General features: G+C 41.5%; 1 protein-coding gene across 1 annotated transcript in view; it reads left to right on the top strand.

The window, feature by feature from the left end:
• SCAPER (S-phase cyclin A associated protein in the ER) overlaps positions 1-19,295 on the top strand; it is a 353,763-nt gene that overhangs the window by 286,219 nt on the left and 48,249 nt on the right. The gene's annotated exons all lie outside the window — the stretch shown is intronic.

Genomic DNA, 19,295 nt, shown 5'->3' with positions numbered 1-19,295 from the left:
GGTCAGTAACAAAACCTAGACCAATCAAGTCCGATCCTCAGCATAACACGGCACAGCCTCACAGTGCCCTGACCATCACATGCTTTCAGTTACAGCCTGCTAGGTTCTTTATTTTCCCCTTTGTTCCTTCTTCCAAGGTGTCTCTATGAATAAGAGAGGAGCCATCCAAAAGCAATAACTCCGTGAAGTCACTCATGCCCCACGGGCATGATTATAGCCAGTGTACCAGGAACTACGAGTAGCCTGGTTGGCTCTCTAAACCCCCCACCCCATCCTGTGCACTGTCCTCAAAAGCAGTAATTTTCTAACAGAGACGGTAACCACCTCGTGTTCTTTTCTCTACCCACCTACCAAGTTACGAATCGTTTACAGTAGTGACTCAGTGTTAATATGACATATCCCTCAGACATATTGAGGATGCTCAGTAAAATAATTTTCTTACAATTAAAATCTAAATAGATTATATATATATATATATGCTGTGCTGTGCTTAGTTGCTCAGTCGTGTCCGACTCTTTGCGACCCCATGGACTGTAGCCCGCCATGCTCCTCTTTGTCCATAGGGATTCTCCAGGCAAGAATACTGGAGTAGGTTGCCATGCCTTCCTCCAGGGGAATCTTCCCAACCCAGGGATCAAACCCAGGTCTCCCGCATTGCAGGCAGAGTCTTTACCCTCTGAGCCACCAGGGAAGCCCAAGAATACTGGAATGAGTAGCCTAACCCTTCTCCAGGGGATCTTCCCTACCCAGGAATCAAACCTGGGTCTCCAGCTGAGCTACCAGAGAAGCCCATACATATATCTGTGTATACACAGACAAGTATATATATGTATATGCATATGTGTATATGTGGGGATTTATCAAGAAAGAAACTATTTGAAGCTAATGAAGTCTGATTACTTAAAGAAATCTTATACAGCCATATTCAGTGTACCACAGTGCTAATGTCTCTATTCAGAATATTTTAAAAGAGAATTTGTTTTCAGAAATTAACTTCCTCAACATGTGTTGGTCTGTTCTACATAGGACCTTGATAACCACCTATTCTTTCTTATTCTTACCCAGTCCCTCCAGCCCCCATCACATTTCTAGGAAGATTAAGACTGAGTGTCAAGGAAGTCAAGCATGGCCTTTAGTCACTATTACACTTAGTCTGTTCCCTCTAGAAATGTGTCCAGAGCCTACCTTCCAGGGACTTGATGAGCACTCAGGAAGGGGCTATTTGTAGGTCTGTGACCCAGGTAAGTTCTGGGGGCAACAGTAACGGGGATCCATCCAGGGCATTGGCACCTGCCAGCTTAGAGGCCGCCATGCTGCCCAACTCGCTCTGTGCAGTAGCCTGGCCACTCCCTGGGAGGGATCCTCTCACCCAGAAGACCCTTCCAACACTGGCTCTTTCATGTACATGCCATTATAAACCTGCCAGCATCTCAAGTCTTTGTCATCTGTACTCTTCCCTTGAATCTGAGTGAATATCACACACATAAACATTTCCATATATGAGCTGTTGTGTAGTTTGTGGGCATCAGCATTCCCTTACACATGGATTCAGTCACTTAAAATCTGTGGGACTTGAAAGAAGCTTAAAGGTCATTCATAGCCACTCATAGGGAAAGCAGCTGAGCCAAAATAATTTGAATTAGGACCCAAGGCTCCTCCGCTGGTGTTCCCTCTTACACACATGCCTTTATATTATTCAGAATATGGGAGCATACAGTTTGTTTCTTTGAAGACTTTCTCAATTACATATGTGGAGGACAGCATCCTCTTCTGTTTAACACACACAAACATGTCCTTGTTTAGTAGACATTGACTGAACATCTGCCCTGGGCCAGACTCCAAGCTATGTACTGAAGCTCCTCAGGGAGCCCAGAGTCTGTCAGAGGGTCAGACTTGTGAATTAACAGCTACAGTGTAATAGCTGCAGCAGAAGAGAGGGTGCACAGCAAAGGAAATAAAGCCCTTCCAGAGGAGGTCAAGAAGGGCTACAGTGACCTAAATCGTAAAGGATCCAGAAGACAAGTGGAGTGAAGAATCCATTTGGGAGAAAGGGCATCAGGGTACTGTGTGATATAGCAGGTGTTATTGGTACCTGCGGCCTCCTAGGCAGTCACCTGCCAGTGACTTCCTGTGTTTCACTACCTGGGGATGTTCTCTGGACAAGTAGCTGTTTGCTAGAAGTACAGGAGAATTAACACCCAGGAATCACTCTCCACCAATAAATTGGTAGATAACATCCCAGCTCCACCAACCCTCAATGGGACAATCCTGAAGTGTGTTCCTTACAATCTCTCCAAGGGGCCCCTTGGAGAGTGGTAACCTGTTCATTAACACATATTTGATTGACTTTTCTCCCTGCCCTCTTTTCCTTCTCTACTTCCTCACAGGTAAACATCATACAACCATATCTTTGTTTCAGGGTCTGTTTGGGGGACAACCCAAACCAGGAGTTATGGATATAGAAGACATTGTCTCATGTTCAGTTTGATGTGGTTTATAATAGGGTGACTGTGAAGGGTGGCAGGAGATTAGATATTCAGTGAGCTCCATAAATGTTCACATTTCCGGTATAGGATGATCACTCCTGAAAAGTATAGAAATGGCTGAAATGGCTTGAGTCTAGTAGGCTTGAGCCCACTAGAAGGAGTAGGCTTTTTATTTTATTTTTTTAGTTTATTCATTTCAATTGGATGCTAATTACTTTACAGTATTGTAGTGGTTTTGCCATACATTGACATGAATCAGCCATGGGTGTACATGTGTTCCCCATCCTGAACCCCCCTCCCCCCTCCCTCCCCATCCCATCCCTCAGGGTCATCCCAGTGCACCAGCCCCGAGCACCCTGTCTCATGCAACAAACCTGTACTGGCGATCTGTTTCACATATGATAATATACATGTTTCAATGCTATTCTCTCAAATCATCCCACCTTTGCCTTGCTGCTGCTGGTAAGTCACTTCAGTCGTGTCTGACTCTGTGCGACCTCATAGACGGCAGCCCACCAGGCTCCCCCGTCCCTGGGATTCTCCAGGCAAGAACACTGGAGTGGGTTGCATGAAAGTGAAAAGTGAAAGTGAAGTCGCTCAGTCGTGTCCAGCTCTTTGAGACCCCATGGACTGCAGCCTACCAGGCTCCTCCATCCATGGGATTTTCCAGGCAAGAGTACTGGAGTGGGGTGCCATTGCCTTCTCCGACCCTTGCCTTAGGAGTAGGCTTTTTAAATGTTGAGGACCCATGGAGACAGTGAAAACAGAGAGGAACAGATACAGTGAGGATACAGAATAAATGTAAGTGAAATGACATAAAGCTTAATAACATGGGAGGATAAAAGGAAATGAGGAATCCAGAATGACTCCCAGGTTTCTGATGAAATTTTTGAGCGGTAGATGAGATGGTCTCCAAATTATAGGATATACACCACCATTTTCCGTGATTCTAGACATGCCTAAGATTATCCAAGCAGACCAGAGTGTGAGTGTGTGTGCATGTGTGCATGTAGGTGTGTGTGCTTGAAGTTTATATATAAAACGATAGTCCGTGTGTGTGTGTGTGTGTGTGTGTGTGTGTGTGTGTGTGTGTGTGTATGGGCTTCCCAGGTGACACTACTGGTGAAGAACCTACCTACCAGTGCAGGAGACACAGGAGATGAGGGTTCAATCCCTGGGTCAGGAAGATCCCCTGAAGAGGAGGGCATGGCAACCCATTCCAGTATTCTTGCCTGGAAAATCCCATAGACAGAGGAGCTTGGCAGGCTACAGTCCATGGGGTCGCAAAGTGTCCAACACAACTGAAGCAACTTAGCATGCATACACACACACATGTGTTGTGTGTATGCTCATAAAATGAAGTATAATTATTTATATGTACATATTCAACTGGATTTTAAATAAGTCAGTGATTAACCCTTAGTAGTTTTTTGTTGTTGTTGTTCAATCACTCAGTCATGTCTGACTCTGCAACCCCATGAACTGCAGCACACCAGGCTTCCCTGTCCTTCACTATCTCTCTGAGTTTCCTCAAACTCACGTCCATTGAGTCAGTGATACCATCCAACTATCTCATCCTCTGTCACCCCCTTCTCTTTTTGCCTTAAATCTTTCCCAGCATCAGGGACTTTTCCAATGAATCAGCTCTTCGCATCAGATGGCCAAAGTATTGGAGCTTCAGCACCACTTCTTACACTGAAATTCCAGGTTTATTTCCTGTAGGATTGACTAGGTTGATCTGCTTGCAGTCCAAGGGACTCTCAAGAGTTCTCCAGCACTGCAGTTTGAAAGCATCAATTCTTTGGCAGTCAACCTTCTTTAGGGTCCAACTGCCACATCCATACATGACTACTGGAAAAACCATAGCTTTGACTATATGGACCTTTGTCAGCAAAGTGATGTTTCTAGTAGTTTTTAAGAATTCTTAATCTATTTTTTCCCAGTATAATTTCCTTTCCCAACCTCAGTTACTCAGCAGATTTCTATTAGTAGGCCTTCTTATGAAAGCAGGTCCAGGTAGTTCCCTGGCTCAATTTACCTAAGAAATTCTTAGCAGTATCAGTATAATCTGCTTCTGAGACAGAGAGAAGAATGATCTCTCACCGCTTTTCTTCCTCTTGTCTTTCCATCTTCCAGCATTTCCTGAGCACTGCCGAGCTACAGGAATACAGAGAGTTTTCCTGTCTCTTCTGATTTGTTTACCTCTAATAGTTACAGACCATTTTGTACTACTTCCTATATCTTCATAGAAATTGTATTTCTAAATTGTGAACTACAGTGGCCTGTTGAAAGCACTTCAACAGGGTTTTGGCACACGGTCATAGCCGTGCCTGGGGAGAAAGTTAGCGTGGTGGTTGTTCTATTGGAGTAATTCACATAATTCCATTTGGGCTGTGTGGAGAAGCCAGCCAGAGCCAGAGTGTCAAGCGAGGCTTGTCCTCAAAGCCCTTTTGTGACCAACAGGAGTAAGAGACAAAGGGGAGCCAGAGAAGCCTTCAAAAATTGCCTCTTGTGAACTGGCAGACCTGAGATAATTACGGACACTGATGGATAGCACAGGGCTTTGAGTAAACACTCTGCAGTCTGCCAGTGGCTGGCCTTTGTGGTGGTGATTATAGCAGGTCTGCCTTTGCTCTCCCCTCCTATTGTGCCCTTAATCTTCTAATTTTTTCCTAGGTTTTGTGAAAGACAATTTAGGTGTCAGAATGTACTCTGTTAATCTCTGCTTCAGTGTGGGTGGGGGAAATACTAACTGATTATTTTTGTACCAGGGCTTGGTTTTAGACAATAACTTCTATTTCTTTAGCTAAAATTGAAATTGCAATCTTCGGGTGAAAAGGATTGATTTTATATTAGGAATACGTCAGAATTTTAATATGGGAATTTTTCACCAGCTATAATTTCTTGATCACTTCAACAAACTTCAACAATCTGTAATACAACTTTCTGAAATGCCTGTTTAGCCTTTACTGTTGTCAGTTTTCCATTCTTGGGCCTACAAGAAGTAAAGAAAAGAGGATACTTTTCAAATCTTGGGGCAGTGACTCAACTGCCATACTTGGCTGAGGCTCCCTACGGTGCCCTTAAGGTGCTGGCTCCTTGGCTGAACTAATGGAATCAGAACCATAATGAGTAATTACATGTGGCAACCAACACAGGTTTTTCACTTAGTCAGCGATCATTTCTAAATTCATAACTATGCAAAGTCGTATAGCAGGTGGGCCAAGAAGTAGTGGGATTCAAAGTGAAACAGTTTACAGTCTTTATGACCGCACAGATGAAAGAGAGAAACTTGTGAAAACTAGCTAATTCTGATTGGTTGGAAAAGACTGTTCTGAATTCTACAATATTTTTGCATAAAAAGAAGTCTGTTAATATGTGTATTTGTGGTTTTCCACTTTTACATCTGTAAACGACACTGACAAAACAGATTCTAGCCAAGGTCCCTAGAAACCTGGGTCTTAAAAAGATAAGAATGATTTGTAATTTAGCCCATTAATTATGTGGATATAAATGAGTGCTTCTCAAGTGTTTAAGGGTGCTTGAAAACCATTTGTTCGAGCAAAGGTAAACTTTAACTCTGCCTGCCTGAATTATTCATTCATTCATTAGACAAATATTTATATAGTGCTTGCTCTGTGCCAGGCCCCGTGCTAGACTTGGGAGAAAACAAAAATGACTCAGACATTGATCATATCCTCAAGGAGCTGGTAAGCTAGTAAAGAGGAGGTGTATACAGATATCCGTGGTATAAGGTAGAGAGCAATACAGAAGATAGGCAATAACATAGAGAAGGCACTCAACATGCTGCTTGGCACATAGTAATTGCTTGATACGTATTGGATCATCATGTCATCATTGACAGAGTTCAGAGGAGGGAGAGACCACTCTTAGTTGCAGGAATCAACTGTTTTCTAGAGCAACTAAAATTTAATCTGGGCCTTGAAAGTTAAAAAGGATTGGAACATTTAGAGTTGAGAAAAACCTGGACAAAGAAAATAGCATAAGCAAAAACATCAAAGCAAAAAAATATGAAGAATGAACTGAGTACGTGCTTTCACTGGATTTTGAGATGTGTGTAGTGATCCTAGTACCTCCCAGGCTGTTATGATGTTCAAGTGAGATAATAAATATGAAAATACTGTGTGATATATAAAATGACCTGCTGAATGTGGTGGTGACAGTGGCGTCACTAAAGTCCTTTGATCAGGGGATTTCCCTGGTGGTCCAGTGGTTAAGACTGCACATTCCCAGTGCAGGAGGCCACAGTTTGATCCCAGTCGGGAAACTGTTAACAGATCCCATATGCCATGGCTCAGAGTTCACAACTAGGACTTCCCTGGTGCCTCGGTCAGTAAAGAATCTGCCCACAACGTGGGAGACCCGGGTTCGATCCCTGGGTTGGGAAGATCCCGTGGAGAAGGAAATGGCAACCCCACTCCAGTATTCTTGCCTTGGAGAATCCCTCAGTCACAAAGAATCGGACACGACGGAGCGACTAACACAACAGAACACAAGAGTTCACATGCTGCAGCTAAAAATCCCACATGCCGCCAAGTGAATAAATAGATCTCTTTTAAAAGCCTTTAATTGGGGCAGTGACCTACTGAGGACCATATTTGGAAGTTTCATGTGAAAATGTAGGGGAGCGGTCACAGACAGTGGGAAAGCCCATTAACACTCATCTGGGCAAGAGATGAGAGGAATGGAAAAGAGTCTTTTTCAGTCCCTCATGGTTTCTCTTTTCATGTATGGTGTCGCCGGTGTCCCAGGCATCAGACGCCAGATGTCACCTCTGTCTCATCTGTCTTCCTTGTGACCCAGCTCTAACCTGCTGTCGTGTTCCATGGACTGGAAGGAATCTTACAGTCACCTGATCCCAGTCTTTGGTTCAGATTTGTATCTCTTCAATAACCTTTCTCAGTGTATATTCGAGTATCTTCATTGACAGGGAACTGGGGGAGCCTATTCAGTCACTGGGCAGTTTTAACGCTTTAAAAGCCTCTCCTTATGCCAAGCTGTAATGTGTCCCCCTAACGCTGCCTGCTAGTACTAGTCTTGCTTACTGCTTGGCAACGTTCAGACTCTTCTAACCCCACCCTTCTCCGGCCTCACCCTACCACACACTCTCCTTTGCTTTTCTTCTTGTTCCAGTTACTGTGGCTATGTAATAGATTACCCCAGAACTTACTGACATGGGACAACGGTCTGTTCATCTCACAGATTCTGTGTGTCGGGAATTCCATCAGACACAGGGAGAATGACTTTCTTTGTTTCACGGGGTCTGGGCCTCAGGTGGGAGGTGGAGACTGGAGGTTGGGATCATCTTTGTGCTTGTTCGCACAGGTCTGCTCCCACCTGCGTCCTCTCGATTCTGCACGCTCCTGCTCACTGTTTGCTAGGGGCCTTTCCCTGTGGTCTCTCTGCACAGGCCAACTTGGGCTTCCTCACAGCATGGTGACAGGCTCATAGGAGGAGCATCCTGACAAAGCAGAGAGCCAAGTAGAAACCATGTCATGTTTTATGACCTAGGTCAGGGGTCACGCAGTATCCCACCACTGAGTTCTCTTCAGCAAAGCAGCGACAGAGTCCCACCCAGCTTCCAAGGGGAGAGAAATAGACTTCATCTCTTTGTGGGGAATACGAAGGTTCTAGAAGAGCACATGATACCAGAAATACTGCTGTGGCCGTGTTTGAGACACGCAGGCTGCCACGTTCCGGCCTGCCCTGGAGACCAGTGTTCCCCAGCGTCCTGTTCTCATCTGTACTCCTTCCTCTTTGCACTCTCATGCTCACTGTTATCACCCTTCTCTTGGTATCTTTAGCCACTGCCCTCGGAAAAAAGGCTTGTTAGTACTGGGAGATGGGAATTGAAGTAAATACAATAGAATTAAGCAAGTGAAACTAAAGGAAATAACATTTGTTAGAATACCATTTACGTGCCCCAGGTGAAGGGCACCTCATGAGTTATCTCCCAGCAATCCTCACACTGTCCATGGGGTCATTACAGCCTCTAGACTTACAAGGAAGAGTGACCATCCTCATCCTTCAGGTTTGGAAAGTGAGAAGAATACAGGAATCTCTGGACTGTCTCTATATTCACAATTAAGCAAATGTTATTAGAGAGATTTCTAAGAGATCTATCCCAGCTGGTAATAAAGCCATAGTTGACTTGTAAGGACAGAATGTGTGTCTACTGTGTGCTAGGCACTATCCCAGAAAAAGGGGGCTGTCTGGGCCTGACCCACAGGGCCAGCATTTAGGGGCAGCCTTCACTGGCTACGACTCGCAGAGGAGATAGGATATGATGAAGGAATTCTGTCAGTATGTATGCAGGCTCACCAGACTCAGCATAGCAGAATCTGTCTGGGATACACTTGCAGCTAAACCCGCACTGATTCTAGGACTCTGGGGATCAGGATCTCAAGAGGAAGATCCTTTTATAGAGTTGTGTTGAAGAGCATGGCTTTGGGAGTCAGAGAAATATGAATGCTGGTCCTGCTCTCCTAGCTCTGTGACACGTGACAGATTCTTTAGCTTCTCAATGTCTGTTTCCTCACATTATAAACATGAATTTGCTAATTCTTCTTCAAAGAGTGGGACAAGGAAGGGGGCAGACAGGGACTAACATGTCTGTCAGCCTGACCTCCTGCCCAAGGTAGCTTTTATATATGTATTTATTATACCCCACCCTGTTCCAAAAAGAATTGAGTTGGGTTACAAAGTATGTGTGTCTTTTTATTCATATGTGCAGTAGATTGCCAGTCCAGGTTTGATGCATAAGGCAGGGTGCTCAGGGCTGGTGCACTGGGATGACCCTGAGGGATGGGATGGGGAGGGAGGTGGGAGGGAGGGTCAGGATGGGGAACACATGTACACCCATGGCTGATTCATGTGAATGTATGGCAAAAACCACCACAATATTGTAATTAGCCTCCAATTAAAAATTTTTTAAATTAATTTTAAAAAACAAAAGAATTATAATAAAAGATAATAGGGAAAAGTAAGTTAAGCCAGAAGCTAGTAAAATTAAGGCATAAACTGTATTCATAAACAAGGCCCTGATAGACATTTCCTGTTGGAATTCCTACGTGCAATTTCTTCCAGGAACTGATATTTAATATGTCAGATTCTAAGCTCATTGGCTTTCATCCAAAGTTGGCTTTTTTTTTCCTCCTGATTACCTTATGCTTCTCATGATTCTAGTCATATGAACAGATTTTAGGACCCCAACCTTTATTATTTTTAACTTCTGTCTTTTCACAATCCAATCCTATCCTATCTAATTGAATAAAAATAAAAATTAAAAAATACTTGCTTCAGAAATGTGAGAAAGCCCCTACTATTTATACCTATGACTTGATATCTGTCTACTTCTAATTCACTATATCTTTGTCCTGAGTATGTCTTCAAATGTAAAGATTCCCTTAAAGAGAGAGACTAGATATCCTAGCAGCTCCCCTTTGGGCACCTACCACCTGGGCTAGAAACAAAATAAGAAGCTGGGAGATAGCCATGACTGGCAGCGTTAGCAAATACCAGTGTGTACTAAGGACCTACGCCAGGGCTCCATTTCCTGCACCCATTCTTAACATACAAAGAAGAGTTGCCCATGTCACACGCTCTTCTCCCCATAAGGTAAGAAGGAGACATCCAAGTCCTTCATGCCTTCGGTATACCTTGCTGAAACCAGTTCTCTCCCTCTCTCTGTCTCTGTCTCTCTCTCTTCCATTGCTTTAGGAAATCTTTATTAATTGCTATCTACTGACCATTTGTGTGCCAGACATTTATCAAGGTATTAGGGATCCAATAGGGAACAAAATACTCACTCTATGGAGCTCGCAGTCTAACAGGAGAAAAAGATGACAAACCAGTAAATGAGTAAGCTAATTTCAGCTAGTGATAGTGATGCGAGAAAATAGAGCCGAGTAGTACAGCAGAATGACTTGGGTACATGGAGTGGTCAGGGGAGGCTTCTCTGGGAAGGTGATACTGAAGCTAAGAAGGAGCCAACTCTGGAAAGACTGAAGGGAAGAGTATTCCAGCTGAGCAGAACAGAAGTTGATGACTCTCACCATCTGAAGTGGGTGTGTACCAGAAGCAGAGAAGGCAGTGTGCTGGAATGTGATGAGCAAGAATGTGCTAGGAGATGAAGTCAGAGAGTAAGGGCCAAGAGATGAGAACAGAGAGTGAAAGTTTGGCTTTTATTCCAAGTGTGGTAGGAAACCATTGGAGGATTTTAAGCAGGAGAGCAGCATGATCTGATTGTTTTAAAAGTAATGGATTTTTACTCTGTGTAGAATGAATTATAGGGGAGAGAGTGGAAGCAGGAAAGATCGGTTAGGATTATACCACATCATGCAACCCAGATATGACATTGTCCCCTCCCTGTTACTCACCCAGAAGAAATAATTGCTTTCTTCAGAACTCCTTCAGCCTAACTGCCAAATACTAAAGATTAGAGAAACCCAAAATGCCAACTAAACTAGCCAAAATCAGCACTTTTGGCTGATTCTGTAAACCCTTTTGTGTTTACAGTCACTATGAGAACTGAAGATACAGAGGTCAGAACTGTCCCATCTGAGAAGCACTCTTGCACAACAACCCTAGCATCTAGTTCCAAGATCTAGGACCATATGCTGTTGTCTGTCATCCAGAGCCTACCACCTTCTCACCTCATGGGCTCCTCCCTGCCCTTTCTCCATCTGTCTTTGGTTGTCCCCAGACCGTCCTGAGCTCATCATCATTTTATTTTGAACTTTCTCGGGCCTCCATTCAGACCTCTGCCAGAGACCAGAGTTTCTTCTGAAGGGCCTCCCCCTTTACCTTTCATTCTCGCTGGTGTCCTCCTGGTCTCACCCTTACTCCAGCGGGTTTTAGTTTGTTGATCCCAAACCACAAGAATGGCTACCTATCTGTTTTCATCGTCCAGCACTTCTCTTCCCGAAAGGGTTTCCTTCTCAAAAGTTCCTCTTTGAATGAAATTGAAATTCATAACCAGATGAAACTCTTCCCAAGTATAAACCAGTCTCCCCTATCTAATATTCTCACTCTTTAATTGCCCATATATTTTTCCTCTTCTCTAACCAAATGTCCAGACAGTCTTACAGCATTTACACATGTATCTTTTCCACTTTGAGCTTTCTCTTGCTCTCATAAATCCACTAAGTCATCCTCATTCCCTTCTACAGGGCTCCAAGTTAGATGTACATTAAACAAGTTATTTTCTCCCTGTAGCGTATACATAACATAGTGTGTGGAAGAGGGGGGAGACTATAATTTTCAAAGTAGATTCACGTCTGTTATAACAGCCCAGAACTGAACAGAATCTTAGACATCATCCTGTCCAATGCCCAGCCGAGTTCTTATGCCACAGCCCTCTGCCACTTCAGTGAATGTGTTCCTCTACTGACTGCAGAATAGTTAAGAAAGTACTACCTCATCAACAGCCCATGTAACACTCGAGTGTTCTAATTGTTAGAAAGTTTTCTGTAAGTTTATTATCTACTTTTGGGTAACATGTCTCATCTGGGATCACAAATAACAGTGTAATACCTCTTCACTTTGAAGATAACTGTTACAGCCCCCAGTTCTGAAATAAATCTCCCGCTTCCTTCAGGTTCTCCTCAGATGACGTTGTCTCATCTACTTTCACCACAGAAATCAGTCTCCTTGGGAGCTTTGTGATGCGCCAGTGTCCTGAGCGTGCCGCTGCACCCGGTGCAGAGCCAGTGCTCCCAGAGCGGCCGCTCAGTGCCGTGCGGCCAGCGAAGCCTTCCTTGCTGCATGCGCTGTCCTCCTGTTAGCTCAGGCAGAACTGAACTATGTTCGTTGGTGATCAGGCAAGACTGTTTCTTCATCTCTATACAACTAATATGCTAAGTCTTTTTTCCCCGCTTACTGTTGAAAACTATATTCCAGTCCCCTGCCATCCTAAACATAGGCAGTTAGTTTTTATAATCTAAAAATAGTATTTAATAGTCATTTCTGTAGATTTTACCTTTCTTAGTCCTCATTTTTAATTAAACTTTTTAATTTATTCCTCCCTTCTCCCTGGCACTATCCTCACTTTGCTTCCAGAGCATCACACTTCCTTGCTTTTCCCCCTACCCCACTGGTGTCTGTTTTTCAGTTGTCTTTGCTGATTTAGCCTCATCTTACCAACTTCCACATGCTGGAATACCCTACAGCTCAGTTCTCAGGCTAATTTATGTTCACTCACTAGATAAGCTGGCTTTAAATACCATCTGTGTGTTGATGACTCCCAAATATCTCAAGACCAGATCATTCCTCTGAATTCAGACTTGTATATTTATTCACTTATTCAACAAATGTTTACTGAGTGGCTACTCTATGTCAGATACTGTTCTAAGCCTTGGGGATAAGATATACAGAATTCCCTACCCTTGGGAAGCTCATTTTATCCAACTTCCAATCCAGTATCTTCACTTATGTTTAATAGGCACCTTGAATTTAACATGTTTACAGCTAAGCTCCTCATTGTCCTCCCCAGACATTCTCTATCCACTGTCTTCCCTGTCTCTGTAAATAGCTGCCACATTCGCTGAAAATCACTGAGCCATTTTGCACTCCTCTTTTTCTCATACTTATGTCCAATCTGTCAGGAAATCATTTTGCCTTTCCTTTCTGAAGATTTTCAGAATCTACTCACTTCTTACCACATCCATGGCTGCCATCCTGGTTCATCCACCATGATTTCTTACTTAGATGATTAAAACAGTCTGCTAATTGGCCTCTCTGCTTCTCCTTGACTCTTCTAAAAACTTTAACCAGTTATCTCTAGTGATTATTTTTAAGCCAAAGTCATATTGCATCACCCCTCTGCTCAAAACTTTACAATAACTTTCTGTCTCAAGCAGGTAAACCCTTATAATGTCCTTACAATGGTCTGCAAGCCCCTAACTGATCTTTTTCCTGTTTCTTCTCTGACCTCTTCCACCATTGTTCTTCTGCTTGCTCAACCAGGTATAGCCACACTGGCCTTATTGCCGTTTCTTGAATATGTTATGCATGCTCCTGGCTCCAGGCCTTGGGACTTGATACTCCTCTCCCTAAAACACCCTTATTCCAGGTATCCACATGGTTTCCTTCCTAATATTCTATAGAATTCTGTTTATGTAACACTTTAGAAAGGACTTCCCCAACCACTGTGTATAAAATAGCATCACACACTGGCAACCCACTCCAATACTCTTGCCTGGAAAATCCCATGGGTGGAGGAGCCTGGTAGGCTGCAGTCCATGGGGTCGCAAAGAGTCAGGCACAACTGAGCGACTTCACTTTCACTTTTCACTTTCATGCATCGGAGAAGGAAATGGTAACCCACTCCAGTGTTCCTGCCTGGAGAATCCCAGGGACGGGGGAGCCTGGTAGGCTACCGTCTGTGGGGTCGCACAGAGTCAGACATGACTAAAGTGACTTAGCAGCAGCACACACCCTACATCTTCATTCCCTACATATCTGCTGCTCCTTTATAGCACTTAGCACACCTGACATACTATATTTATTTGTTCATTGTATCTCCTGTACTAAAAGGTAAGCTTTATGAGAAAAAGAACATAGATTTTACTACTGAATCCTAGTGTCTATAAAAGTGCTTGCCACAAAATAGGTCCTCAAAATATTTGTTGAATAAATGAATTATGAATGAATAGGTCTATTGTGGTAGGCAGAATAATGCCCCTCCAGAATATTCTACCCCAAAGCAAAATACACGTTCTTCTTGAGTGTGCATGTGACATTTTAACAGGTAGAATACATGTTAGGTCACTAATTAAGTCTCAGTAGACTAGACATCATACAAAATCTCTTCTCTGACCGTAACAGCATGAAGTAAGAAATCAATAATAGAAATAAAGCTAGAAGACTCACAGATTTGTGGAAATTAAATAAAACACTCATAAACAACAAATGGTTTAAGGAATAAATCACAAGGGAGCTTTGAAAATAACAAAAGCCCAGGTCCAGATGGCTTCACGGCTGAATTCTACCAAAAATGTCAAGAAGAGCTAACACCTATTCTACTCAAAATCTTCCAGAAAATTGCAGAGGAAGGTAAACTTCCAAACTCATTCTATGAGGCCACCATCACCCTAATACCAAAACCTGAAAAAGATACTACAAAAAAAGAAAACTACAGGCCAATATCACTGATGAACATAGATGCAAAAATCCTCAACAAAATTCTAGCATTCAGAATCCAACAACACATTAAAAAGATCATACACCATGACCAAGTGGGCTTTATCCCAGGGATGCAAGGATTCTTCAATATCCGCAAATCAATCAATGTAATTTCACCACAGTAACAAATTGAAAAATAAAAGCCATATGATTATCTCAATAGAGGCAGAGAAGGCCTTTGACAAAATTCAACATCCATTTATGATAAAAACTCTCCAGAAAGCAGGAATAGAAGGAACATACCTCAACATAATAAAAGCTATATATGACAAACCCACAGCAAACATTATCCTCAATGGTGAAAAATTGAAAGCATTTCTCCTAAAGTCAGGAACAAGACAAGGGTGCCCACTTTCACCACTACTATTCAACATAGTTCTGGAAGTTTTGGCCACAGCAATTAGAGCAGAAAAAGAAATAAAAGGAATCCAAATTGGAAAAGAAGAAGTAAAACTCTCACTGTTTGCAGATGACATGATCCTCTAAATAGAAAACCCTAAAGACTCCACAAGAAAATTACTAGAGCTAATCAATGAATATAGTAAAGTTGCAGGATATAAAATCAACACAGAGAAATCCCTTGCATTCCTATACACTAATAATGAGAAAGTAGAAAAAGAAATTAAGGAAACAATTCCATTCACCATTGCAACGAAAAGAATAAAATACTTAGAAATATATCTACCTAAAGAAACTAAAGACTTATACATAGAAAACTATAAAACACTGATGAAAGAAATCAAAGAGGACACTAATAGATGGAGAAATGTACCATGTTCATGGATCAGAAGAATCAATATAGTGAAAATGAGTATACTACCCAAAGCAATTTACAAATTCAATGCAATCCCTATCAAGCTACCAGCCATATTTTTCACAGAACTAGAACAAATAATTTCAAGATTTGTATGGAAATACAAAAAACCTCGAATAGCCAAAGCAATCTTGAGAAAGAAGAATGGAACTGGAGGAATCAACTTGCCTGACTTCAGGCTCTACTACAAAGCCACAGTCATCAAGGCAGTATGGTACTGGCACAAAGACAGAAATATAGATCAGTGGAACAAAATAGAAGGCCCAGATATAAATCCACACACATAGGGACACCTTATCTTTGGCAAAGGAGGCAAGAATATACAATGGATTAAAGACAATCTCTTTAACAAGTGGTGCTGGGAAAACTGGTCAACCACTTGTAAAAGAATGAAACTAGATCACTTTCTAACACCACACACAAAAATGAACTCAAAATGGATTAAAGATCTAAATGTTAGACCAGACCCTATAAAACTCCTAGAGGAGAACATAGACAAAACACTGTCCAACATAAATCACAGCAGGATCCTCTATGATCCACCTCCCAGAATTCTGGAAATAAAAGCAAAAATAAACAAATGGGATCTAATTAAAATTAAAAGCTTCTGCACAACAAAGGAAAATATAAGCAAGGTGAAAAGACAGCCTTCTGAATGGGAGAAAATAATAGCAAATGAAGCAACTGACAAACAACTAATCTCAAAAATATATAAGCAAATTATGCAGCGCAATTCCAGAAAAATAAACGACCCAATCAAAAAATGGGCCAAAGAACTAAATAGACATTTCTCCAAAGAAGACATACAGATGGCTAACAAACACATGAAAAGATGCTCAACATCACTCATTATGAGAGAAATGCAAATCAAAACCACAGTGAGGTACCACTTCACACTAGTCAGAATGTCTGCGATCCAAAAGTCTGCAAGCAATAAATGCGGGAGAGGGTATGGAGAAAAGGGAACTCTTCTACACTGTTGGTGGGAATGCAAACTAGTACAGCCACTATGGAGAACAGTGTGGAGATTCCTTAAAAAATTGCAAATAGAACTGCCTTATGACCCAGCAATCCCACTGCTGGGCATACACACCGAGGAAACCAGAATTGAAAGAGACACATGTACCCCAATGTTCATCACAGCACTGTTTATAATAGCCAGGACATGGAAACAACCTAGATGTCCATCAGCAGATGAATGGATAAGAAAGCTGTGGTACATATACACAATGGAGTATTACTCAGCCATTAAAAAGAATACATTTGAATCAGTTCTGATGAGATGGATGAAACTGGAGCCAATTATACAGAGTGAAGTAAGCCAGAAAGAAAAACACCAATACAGTATACTAACACATATATATGGAATTTAGAAAGATGGCAATGATGACCCTATATGCAAGACAGCAAAAAAGACACAGATGTGTATAGTGGACTTTTGGACTCTGAGGGAGAGGGAGAGAGAGAGGGTGGGATGATTTGGGAGAATGGCATTGAAACATGTATACTATCATGTAAGAATTGAATCGCCAGTCTATGTCCGATGCAGGATACAGCATGCTTGGGGCTGGTGCATGGGGATGAGCCAGAGAGATGTTATGGGGAAGGAGGTGGGAGGGTGGTTCATGTTTGGGAACGCATGTACACCCGTGGTGGATTCATGTCAATGTATGACAAAACCAATACAGTAATGTAAAGTAAAATTAAGTAAAAATAAAAATTAAAAAGAAAGCATTACAATATCAAAAATAATAAAAATAACAGTCATTATAATGTGAAAAAAAAAAAACATATCAAAACTTAAAACCTAAATCGACTGACAAAATGGCAATAGAGTAGCTGAATGGATACAGAAATAAAATCCACATATATACTGTTTTCAAGAAACTCACTTCAGATCTAAAAATACACACAGAGAGTAAGTGAGAAGTTAGATAAAGATCTTCCATGCAAATGGAAATCAAAAGATAAATGAGGTAGAAATACTCATATTAAACAAAATAGACTTTATCCGATGCAGGATACAGCATGCTTGGGGCTGGTGCACGGGGATGACCCAGAGGGATGTTGTGGGGAGGGAGGTGGGAGGGGGGTTCATGTTTTGGATCACATGTACACCCATGGTGGATTCATGTCAACGTATGGCAAAACCAATACAGTATTGTAAAAGTAAAAATAAAAATTAAAAAAAAAAAAAAACAGACTGTAATAAGAGACAGAGGAATATTACACTGATCAAGGATCAATCCTGGAGGTGGGAGGGGGGTTCATGTTTGGGAACACATGTAAGAATTAAAGATTTTAAAATTAAAAAAAAATGAATTAAAAAAAAAAGATGAAAGACTACCATTAAAAAAAAAAAAAGGATCAATCCAAGAAGATATAATAATTGTAAGTATACATGCACCAAACATAGTAGCTCCTAAATACATAAAGCAAATATTAAAAGACATAAAAGGGGGGAGCTTCCATGATGGTCCGTTGATTAAGAATTCACCTGCCAGGACAGAGGACAGAGGTTCAATCCCTGGTCTGAGAAGATCCCACATGCCATGAGCAGCTAAGCCCATGAAGCACAACACTGAGCTTGTATGCCACAACTACTGAAGCCCATGTACCCAAGAGCCCACGCTTCACAACAGGAAAAAAAGGCACTGCAATGGGAAGCCCACTCATCACAACTAGGACCCAGAGCAGCCAAAAATTTTAAAATAAATAAAAATTAAAGACATATAGGGAGAAATTGACAACACCACAATAGTCGGAAACTTTAATATCCCACTTACATTGATGGACAGTTCATCCAGACCAAAAATCAATAAGGAAACACTAGCCTTAAATGATACATAGACCATATGGACCTAACAGATATATTTAAGAGCCAATCCAAAAGCAGCAGAGTACACATTCTTTTAAAGTGCACATGGAACATTCTCCAGGATAGATTGCCTGCTAGGCCATAAAATAAGTCTCAGTAAATTTAAGAAAATTGAAATCATATCAAGCATCTTTTCCGACCACAGCTCCATGAAACTAGAAATCAATTACAAGAAAAAAACTGTAAAAATTACAAATAGGTAAGGCCAAACAGTGCTACAAAACTGCCAGTTTCAGTAAGCAAAACATTATGTCACTGCTACAAAAACGGACACAACTCAATGAAACAAAAATCAACCCACACACTTCTGGTCAATTATAAAAGAAGCAAGAATATTCAAGGGTGAAAAAACAGCCTCTTAAATAAATGGTGTGGTAAAAACTGGACAGCTCCATGTTAAAGAATGAAATTAGAGCATTTTTTCACATGATATGCAAAAAACTCAAAATGAATTAAAGACCTGTTCTAAATGTGAAACCCAAAACCATCAAACTCCTAGAAGAAAACAAGCAGAATATTCTGACATAATTCCAATATATTGGGGATCTGACTCATGAGGCAAAGAAAATAAAAACAAAAATAAGCAAATACGATCTAATTAAACTTAAAAGCTTTTGCACACAATGGAAACCATTGACAAAATGAAAAGACAACCTTTTGAATGGGAGAAAAGTTTTGCAATTCATATGACTGATAAGGGGTTAATATTCAAAATACATAACTAGCTCATACAACTAAATGTCAAGAAAACAACCATATTTAAAAAATGGACAGAAGACGTAAAAGGACATTTGTCTCAAAGAAGACATACAGATGGCCAACAAGTACATGAAAATATTGTCAGCATTGCTAATCATCAGAGAAATGCAAATCAAAACCGCAATAAAATGAAGCTAGAGCACATCTTCACAGC

The sequence above is a fragment of the Budorcas taxicolor genome, chromosome 21, assembly GCF_023091745.1.
Source record: "Budorcas taxicolor isolate Tak-1 chromosome 21, Takin1.1, whole genome shotgun sequence".
Lineage (NCBI taxonomy): Eukaryota > Metazoa > Chordata > Mammalia > Artiodactyla > Bovidae > Budorcas > Budorcas taxicolor.
The sequence above is the reverse complement of the archived record's forward strand: the minus strand, read 5'-3'. Positions and strand labels throughout refer to the sequence as shown.